The sequence below is a fragment of the Bos taurus genome, chromosome 29 (assembly GCF_002263795.3).
Source record: "Bos taurus isolate L1 Dominette 01449 registration number 42190680 breed Hereford chromosome 29, ARS-UCD2.0, whole genome shotgun sequence".
NCBI lineage: Eukaryota > Metazoa > Chordata > Mammalia > Artiodactyla > Bovidae > Bos > Bos taurus.
Window position 1 is genome coordinate 12995356 of NC_037356.1, and position 7205 is coordinate 13002560.

The window sequence follows — 7205 nt, forward strand, 5'->3', positions numbered from 1 at the left end:
TGATGGACATGTAGGGTGTTTCCATGTCTTGGCTATTGTAAATAGTGCTGCTATGAACATAGGGGCACATGTATCTTTTTGAATTATAGTTTTGTCTGGATCATATGGCAACTATATGGCAACTCTTTTAGTTTTTTGAGAAACCTCCATACTGTTTTCCATAGTGACCATACCAATATATATTCCTAGTTACAATGTAGGAGGGTTCCCTTTTCTCCACACCCTTTCTACTCTCCAGCATTTGTTATTTGTAGACATTTTAATAAAGACCATTTTGACCAGTGTGACGTGGTACCTAATTGCAGTTTTGATTTGAATTTTCTAATAATTACTGACAATGAGCATCTTTTCATGTACCTCTTGGCTATCTGTATGTCTTCTTTGGAGAAATGTTTGTTTAGGTAGTCCAATGTGGTTACTTCTTCTGTTGATGGGTTTATGTCATGAATTTTATATCACACTATTTTTGTGCATATATGGGCTGAGTTTTAATATAGTAATGTGTTTTTTGTTTTGCTGGTCATTTCAGTATAAGGGCAAAAAACTCAATAAAACAGATTTCTTTGGATCCTGTCCACTTATGATTGAGGAACTTTCAGCTTTACTCCTTTATTTTTTCCAGTTTGCTTTTGATGTTTCAGAGACAGACTTTCATGTACTTTCTGCTACTGTAAGGGGTCCAGCATTTCCTTTTTCTGCTCCTGCTGCATATTTGAAGATAGGTAATATCCCATTATGTGTATATGGGCATTGAAGCTTAGGTGCTTTCTCAGCTTATTGAAAGTCATCTAATTAGTGAGTATTGCTAAGTCACTTCAGTCGTGTCCGACTCTGTGCGACCCCATAGACAGCAGCCCACCAGGCTCCCCCGTCCCTGGGACTCTCCAGGCAAGAACACTGGGGTGGGTTGCCATTTCCTCCTCCAATGCATGAAAGTGAAAAGTGAAAGTGAAGTCGCTCAGTTGTGTCAGACTCTTAGCGACCCCTAACAGGCTCCTCCGTCCATGGGATTTTCCAAGCAAGAGTACTGGAGTGGGGTGCCATTGGAGACTGAAATTGAATCTGGTCAATTTCAGAACCTAAGTTCAATACCATTTGTTAATCACTGTACTGTATTAGGGGCTTTCCAGGTGCTTCAGACAGTAAAAGAATCCAGCTGCTAATGCAGGAGACGTGGGTCAGGAAGATCCTCTGGAGAAGGGAATGGCAACCCACTTCAGTGTTCTTGCCTGGGGAATCCCACGGACAGAGGAGCCTGACAGGCTATAGTCCATGGGGTCTCGAAGGGTTGGGCATGACTGAGCGACTTAGTAACAAGAACAATGATAAACTATATTAGAGGTTTTCCAGGTAGCTCAGTGATAAAGAATCTGCCTGCCAATGTGGGAGCATGGGGAGCTGCAGGAGCTTCGAGTTTTATCCCTGAGTTGGGAAGGCCCCCTGGAAGAGGAAATGGCAACCCACTCCAGTTATCTTGCCAGGATGACCCCATGGACAGAGGAAACTGGCAGGCCACAGTCTGTGGAGCTGCAAAGAGTCGGACGCTACTGAGTGACTGTTCATGCCTGCCCACACACTCTATGAGCTCAGTTGGTTTCTCTTCAACATTTTCATTCCACCCCTCATAATTTAGTTATAGTCATGTTTTTATACACAGGGAGTGTAGATGATTTTAATTTCCTTTTTTTCATAGACAAGATCAACTTTACCAGACTGAAACCCTCAAGACAAAGGAGCCCAGGAAAGAAATCTCATCAGGAAAATAGAGGAAGTTTTCATGGAGTTGGTACAAGTCCGAAACTTTTAATGAATCCAGTTGTGTTGTTTTCATAGTTAAGATCCCCTCAGATGTCAGGAGATAGATGCATAGATGTCAGCTCATAAAGTACAGCTCTGATGTGAGAGTGGAAATACCAGAAGCTGGAATCCCTCCGTGCTACGAGATAACGAAGGAAGCCAGAGATAAGTAGGAAGAAACATTGGTTACCAAGAGGGAAAGCAATTGTTTTTTGCTAAATCAAATATTTATGAGACTGGGATTTGATTACCTATGGCTTAACAATTCAAGGGAAAGATAATTTTCTAGAAATGCCCAAGGTGTTGGAGTAATTCAGATAACTGTACCTTGTATGAAAATAATTAATCACTAGAATTTGGAATGCATGCAAATTATGATGAGGATAGAAGATATCTTGCAGTGTGAAGGCATGGTGGTGTAACATGTTGGAAGGATTAAAATATATCCTGTTGTCATGCACCATTCCTTCCCTTGTCAATACAGAGCATTTGGTTTTGATTTTCGATTTTGCTAACATGTTTTGAATGCCTACCACGTGTCAGACACCTTTAGATTGGTTTAAAAAATTTTAATAACCATAAAACCATTAAGGTGTATATTATTTCATTTTATGGAAGAGGAAATTGTTATTCAGAGAAGTGAAACGGTTCTCAAGGATACAGAGCCGATAAGGTGAAACTTTGGCTTGGTACTCAGGTCTGTATGACACTGAAATCCACAATCTTTTCCTCATCCCATTATGCTTTTCAGGCATTCCTAACCTACAATTTCTGGCCTGAAAGGGGGTTATGGAGACTTAGCCTGAGGTCTGTAGTTTTGATGGAGCAAAAAAAAAAAAAAAAAAAAGCAATATATTATCTTGAGTGAGGATGAAGCGAAGGAAGTCGAGATCATTTATCAAGTGTGCCCACTGATTCATTGCTGGAAAAACCTTGCTCACTACCTTTGGTGAGAAATGAACCACAGTCTGTTATAGCTGAAGGAACCAGGCACTCATGTGATTCAACCTCCTCATTTTACAGATGAGTACTCTAGAGTCCTTAAAGAGGAAAGTGATTTGTCCAAGGTTGTTATGTGATGAATCAGTGTCAGGGTTTGCTCACCGGAGTCCTAGCTCTCTGCAGCACAGTCTGGGGTCTGTTCTCTGAAACTACCCTAGAAAAAACTCATTCTATTTCTATATACAGCTCTTTAAATATGTGATGACAATGCTAGGTACCCCCAAATCTGCTTCAGGTGAAGCAGACTTTCATTGGTCAAGTGTTTCTATCATGGCCTAGTTTCCAGATTGCTCATCATGTTCCATCTTTTCCAGAAGAGCATCATATTGTCAATTTTCCCCTTAAACTTTTTGTCCAGAAATGAATACATCACCCCACATTATACAGTAAAAGATTCAACTAAGGAGAATGCATATAAGGTTTTGCAACTTGCACAGCTAAGATCAAAGCTACAGTTGTTGGTTTCAGGGTTATGGAGTCATGAATATGGCAAATTGAGATGAAATAGATGACTGTTCTTCCTACTTCAAATTTTTGAAAATGTTGGATAAAATTATACCAAAGAATTTTTGCATGCATCGCTGAAGAATAAACCAAGAACAAAAAATGGGCAAGTGCCAAAACAAAGAGGAAGCTCAAAGTTAGAGCAGTAAAGTAAAGTAAAAAAAAAACTATATGGTTACTGTAATGTGTAGAATTTAAAGTCTGGAGATTGGAGATTAGCACTCTCTGATATTGGTATCAGGAGGATACTGGCGGTAGATGAACCAACTGCCTAAAGGCAGGAGCCATGAATATCTGTCTGTTCCTGAGATAAGGACCAGAAAAACCTGGTCTGTCTTTTTGGAAGGCAGCAGGAAGTTTGCAGTCCTCCTGGGGCTGTGCCTGGTAAACAGATCACCGATGAGAAATCAGAACCCCCATGTACACCACGCACAGCTGTGGGGTATGATTCAGAGCAGTACCGCAGTACTGTGAACACTAAAGCAAAAAGGTAACTTCAAAACTGGTTTAGAACCGGTGAAGACTGTGGAGACTAACAGAGATAGATTTAACACTCCTACAGGGACATTTCCAGAGCACCGAGACTCCCACAGTGCTGCTGAAGATGAGTATGCAATCAAATATTAAAAAATCAGATGAAGGAATAAATTGCCAGGGGAGAATTCAGCAGGTGAAACAAACATTAACAGATGAAGTAAATATCACCTCAAGATATAGAGATAATAAAACTATCTAAAACAGAAGTTTAAATAAATTTAAAATGATCAGAGGGACAAAAGGTCAGAGAAAAATAGAAATGAAGGCACAAATCAGGTAATTTGAAAAAATCACAGGGATATCTGCGGCAGAACCAAAGTGAAAGTCTAGAAATGAAGAAAAGGTCATTAAAATAAAGCATTCAGTTGAAAGGTGAGGGGACGAAATGATGATGCTGAAGATAGTTCTGAGAAAATTATCTAGAATATACACAAGAAGCAAAGAGATAGAAAATGAAGAAATTGAGACACAAAATCCAGAGATTCCAACATAATAAAAGTAACAGATCGAGATAACAGGGTGGAGGCGATTGGAAGAAACTATAACTTAGAATTACCAGATTTAAGTATATGAATCTGTAAAGTGAGAGAGCGCATAGGTTCTCATCAGAATAAATTAATTTTTCAATTCAGTAAATACATAATTAGCACCTCTTGTATGCTAAATACTGTTGTAGGTGGCAAAAAAAGTTTTGCCCTCATAGCTTTAACATTCTAGTTGAGAATGGGGAGAAATGGAAAAACCCCACAATGCTGCTGCTGCTGCTAAGTCGCTTCAGTCGTGTCCGACTCTGTGCGACCCCATGGACTGCAGCCTACCAGGCTTCTCCGTCCATGGGATTCTGCAGGAAAGGACACTGGAGTGGGTTGCCATTTCCTTCTCCAATGCATGAAAGTGGAAAGTGAAAGTGAAGTCGCTCAGTCGTGTCTGACTCTTAGCGACCCAATGGACTGCAGCCTACCAGGCTTCTCCATCCATGGGATTTTCCAGGCAACAGTACTGGAGTGGGGTGCCATTGCCTTCTCCCAAAACCCACAATAGACAAATGAAATATACCAGGGAAGTGGGAGAATCATCCTTAACCTTCTGGTCATCTGGTACCTGTTCAGCCATTCAGCCCATGTGTCTCTGCTGTGCTTGGAGGCTGAGATCTGGTCTAGTTCGTCTCTGCACAGGATGAGGCATGACGTATCATGGATCCTGACATAATCTGGATATCCAATAAAAATAAGATGCATTTCAGTTCAGTTCAGATCAATCGTTCAGTCATGTCTGACTCTTTGCAACCCCATGGATTGCAGCACGCCAGGCCTCCCTGTCCATCACCAACTCCCGGAGCTTACTCAAACTCATGTCCATTAGGTCGGTGATGCCATCGAACCATCTCATCCTCTGTTGTCCCCTTCTCCTCCCTTCAATCTTCCCCGGCATCAGGGTCTTTTCCAACATCTTCTCTCACCACTTTTTGCTCGAGTTAGCCTCCATCTTACTGATTTCCAAGCCTGTACTCCTCTGTTGGAGAGAAGTGACCAAGAACTGTCTACCTGCTGGCAGCCATGTCTTTGTAATCATCATCCTCATTAGTGCTTGACCACTCATCTATATCCTTACTGCTTCTACCAGTGTTTAGTTCTCATGATTTCTTTCCTAAGTTAGTGCAACTGCTCCCTAATTCCCACTCCAGTACTCTTGCCTGGAGAATCCCAGGGATGGGGGAGTCTGGTGGGCTACCGTCTATGGGGTCGCACAGAGTCGGACACGACTGAATCGACTTAGCAGCAGCAGCTCCCTAATTGACTTCCTTCCTCTCCCCACTCTAACTCATAATCCATGCTGGCAGTTAGGATGATTTCTCTAAAATATATTTGACTATGTAATTTTCCTGCCTACAGTTCATCAATGACCTTAAACTTTCTTAAACTATAGAAGATGCTCTATGATCTCTTTCTTACCTCTCCAGGCTCCCTTCTCCTTCTTCCTATATTCCTACCCCATGTACGATTCATACCAAATGACTTACAGTCCCTAGACTGATCATATATGTTCAACATATTCTGTGCCTTCATTTTTTCTGCTACATGTGTATGAATGAGCTTTTTCTTATTTAAGTCCCATTCCTGACAGCTGGATACATATTCATCTTGAGATTCAGTGTAGGTTCACCTCCTCTATGGTACTTCTTCTGATGCCCATCTTGTAGTTGAATTAGTCCTTCATTCTTTGAGATCCTATATACTGATGAACATTTTGTCATAGTGCCCTTATGCTTGCTTTGAATTTTTTTAAATTTTATTTTATTTTTAAACTTTACAATATTGTATTGGTTTTGCCAAATATCGAAACGAATCCGCCACAGGTATACCTGTGTTCCCCATCCTGAACCCTCCTCCCTCCTCCCTCCCTATACCATCCCTCTGGGTCGTCCCAGTGCACAAGCCCCAAGCATCCAGTATCGTGCATCGAACCTGGACTGGCAACTCGTTTCATATATGATATTATACGTATTTCAATGCCATTCTCCTGTATCATTCCACCCTCTCCCTCTCCCACAGAGTCCAAAAGACTGTTCTATACATCAGTGTCTCTTTTGTTGTCTCGTATACAGGGTTATTGTTACCATCTTTCTAAATTCCATATATATGGGTTAGTATACTGTATTGGTGTTTTTCTTTCTGGCTTACTTCACTCTGTAAAATAGGCTTCAGTTTCATCCACCTCATTAGTACTGGTTCAAATGTATTTGTCTTCTCCATTAATTTTAAGGGTAAATGCCATTTCTTATTTTACTCTATTTCCCCTCCAAATGTATGACATACTTCTCATACCCCATAAATGCTTTCTGAAAGGGGAAGTGAGTAAAGAAATGGTGGTTGGCACAAAGAAGATGTTTATTTCAAAACACAGAATTGATTATCTGACTCTGTTTAACCCTGGAAGCCTGCTTGGCTACTCTTTGGCCATGGGGAGCTAATCTGAAAGTGTAGATACTTTTGAGGCACAACCTCAAGTCCTAAAATGAGATGTTCTTTGTTCTGACTTTACAGGAAGCCTGCAGTCACTCGGAGACCTTGAAAGTCCCCCTCAAAGGTAAAGAATGACCACATTTGATTTAACCACAGAAGCAATTAACTCTCCAGCAGTGTGGAAAACAGCTTTTGAGCTGTATTTATCGATGCATAGATTTCACAGAGCTGTGATATTTGAAGACAAATGACTGTGCCCGTAATTAAGACTGCTGGAGAAATTGGCAGCTGTGATATGATGATGGAAGGCCCAGAGAAAGGGCAAGAGAGTGAGATTGGTCAGGATGATACAGTCTCTGTGACCTTAATGCCCTCTTCCTAGTCATTGATTTCCCAATTAAA

At 41.0% G+C, this 7205-nt stretch overlaps 1 long non-coding RNA gene across 1 annotated transcript; it reads right to left on the minus strand.

Annotated features, from left to right (window-relative positions):
- Positions 1–1696: 1696 nt before the first annotated feature.
- On the minus strand, positions 1697–6382 carry LOC132344247 (uncharacterized). Its single transcript, XR_009493433.1, has 3 exons — positions 5184–6382; positions 4942–5050; positions 1697–1936 (listed from the first exon to the last, which is right to left on the minus strand). It is a non-coding gene; the product is annotated as an uncharacterized lncRNA (long non-coding RNA).
- Between the last annotated feature and the right edge of the window lie 823 nt (positions 6383–7205).